The sequence below is a fragment of the Neomonachus schauinslandi genome, chromosome 15, assembly GCF_002201575.2.
Source record: "Neomonachus schauinslandi chromosome 15, ASM220157v2, whole genome shotgun sequence".
Classification (NCBI taxonomy): Eukaryota; Metazoa; Chordata; class Mammalia; order Carnivora; family Phocidae; genus Neomonachus; species Neomonachus schauinslandi.
In genome coordinates, this window is record NC_058417.1 from 17,237,988 (window position 1) to 17,240,716 (window position 2,729).

Here is a 2,729-nt window from a genome sequence, read left to right on the forward strand (position 1 = left end):
AGAGATAACACTGTAATCTTTTCAGATGAAATGATATGATATCTGGGGATTGTTTCAAAACTCTACTGGGTAGGAGGGAATATAGCTGAAACAAGCTTTCCTGGGGCACCTGGATGGCTCAGTGGATTAAGCATCTGCCTTCGGCTCAGGTCATGATCTCAGGGTCTTGGGATCGAGCCCGGCATCGGGCTCCCTGCTCAGCAGTGAGTCTGTTTCTCCCTCTCCCTCTGCCCCTCTGTCTGCTTGCGCTCACATGCTCTCTCTTTCAAATGAATAAATAAAAAAAAGAAAAGAAACAAGCTTTCCATGGGTTGGTAGCTATTAAAGTTGTGTGATGGATACTTGGGGGTTTGTTATATTATTTGTTTACTTTCACATGGGTTTGAAATTTCCTCAAATAAAACTTTTTAATATTGTATCAGAGACGTGCTCCTTTATTTTGGACTGATCTTCGGCAGGTATTCTAAGAATTTAGCTTTGAGTTTCCTGGAGAACATTCTCCACCCACACTCCAAGCTTCTACACAAAGAAATAAAGGATCTTAAGTTAATAAATGCATTTTGAGGAACAATATTCAAGGTGTGCCTTTGTCAACTGAGCACGCTTGTTATCAGGCAGATTTGCAATTCTGTGGGCTTTTAACTTTTTAAAAAACTTTTTTAAAGATTTTATTTGAGCGAGAGAGAGCATGTGCGCATGCACGAGGGGAGGGGAGGGGTAGAGGAAGGAGAGGAAGAGGGAGAGGGAGAAGCAGACTCCCTGCTCAGTGGGGTTCTATCCCAGGACCCTGAGATCATGACCTGAGCCAAAGTCAGATGCTTAACTGACTGAGCCACCTGGGTGCCCCTCCATGGGCTTTTTAAAAAGCTGGCTTGCTTATCTGCGACCCTTTTTGGAGGGTCGTGATGTGGTAGCTTGCCATGTGGCAAGTCTCCTCTTACTTGTCCTTTGCTGTTTCTTGTAAGCCTCACAATCACTCTGTGACTTACATATTATTATCAGCCCCCATTTTACAGATGAGGAAGTGGAGGTTTAGAAAGATTAATAAGGGCTAACATTGTTAACCATTTACTATGTATCAAGAACTGGGCTAACTGCTTTCAATGAATTCACTTGTTTTACCCTTGCACACTCTTATGAGGTAGGCACTATTATTATTCCCTTTTTATAGATGAGGAAATTGAGGCTTACAGAGGCTAAGGAATTTGCTAGCAGCTGCTAAACCAAGTGTCCTCTTAGGCTGTGTGGCTCCAAAGCTCATGTGCTCTCCACTCTACCCAGGACCCAGCCCAACAGAGTGGTTCAGAGCAAGCATTCCGGGCTCGGCTGTTTATTAGTCACGTGGCCTTGGGCACATTATTTCATCTTTCTAAGCCTGGTTTCTAATTTGTAAAATGGGGCGAATAACAGCACCTCCCTAATGTAAAATGGGGCGACTGTGAGGACCAAATGAGACCACGCCTGTCAAGGGGTTAGCATAGTGCCTGCCCACATAGCAAGGACTCAACTGATGGCAGCGACTTTTATTATCACCAGGTTTCTCTCGGAGGGGGATCCTTGATTAAAGTCAGATTGCTTTAGAAGCCCAGGAATCTTCTGAAAAAACTGGCCATTCCACAGTCATCTGGGCTATTCTATGTGGACACTGCTCTGACATTTTTCTATGCAGGGTGAGGGGAGAGAGATGCTTTACTTACAGCCAGGACAGGGGGTTAGTCTGACCTTTGGGAAGTAAAAGACTAAAAGCCGAGTGACCATGAACTAACCGGCCACTGTAGGTGTTGCCCTGGTGTTTCAAACCAGCCTGGTCTCCAAAACTGCTTCCTGGGTCAAGCTAGAACCTCGGTGCGACCCCAGGAGCACCCTAGATGTGGACACACAAAAGTAAAACATGTTAATATGCCTATTCATCCCCTGTCACGTTGTAGGGGGAACGGCATGGGCTTTGGAGCCCTGGGGAGCTCAGTTTGAATCCTGACTCTGCTGCTCGCAGGCTGTGTAAGTCACAAGTCTGTCTGTGCTTTAGTTTCCATAGCTATGAATTAGGGAAGATGTGATAATAAAGCTAACAGTTACAAAATGCTTACTATGTGCTGGGCACTGTTCTTTTTCTTTTTTTAAAATATTTTATTTATTCATTTGAGAGAGGAGAGAGAGAACGCACAAGCAGGGGGAGAGGCAGAGGGAGAGGGAGAAACAGGCTCCCCGCTGAGCAGGGAGTCCGATGCGGGGCTCTATCCCAGGACCTGAGCTGAAGGCAGACGCTTAACCGACTAAGCCAGCAAGGTGCCCCAACTATTTTTAAAAGCAATTTTAGGTTTATAGCAAAATAGAGCTGAAAGTGCAGAGTTCGCATATACCTTCTGCCCCGACACATACACAGCCTCTCCCGGTATCAACATCCTGCGCTAACAGTGGTACGTTTGTTATAACTGACCAGCTGATATTGACACAGCATCATCACCCAAAGTCTGTAGTTTACATTAGGGTTCACTCTTGGTGTTGCACATTCTATAGGTTTGGACAAATGTATAATGACATGTATCCATATTGTATGGTTTCACTGCCCTAAAACTCCTCTGTGCTGTGCCTATTCATCTCTCCCTTCTCCCAACCCCTGACCACCACTGATCTTTTTACTGTCTCCATAGTTTTGCCTTTTCCAGAATGTTGTAGAGTTGGACTCACACAGTATGTAGCCTTTTCAGATTGGCTTCTTTCATCTATTT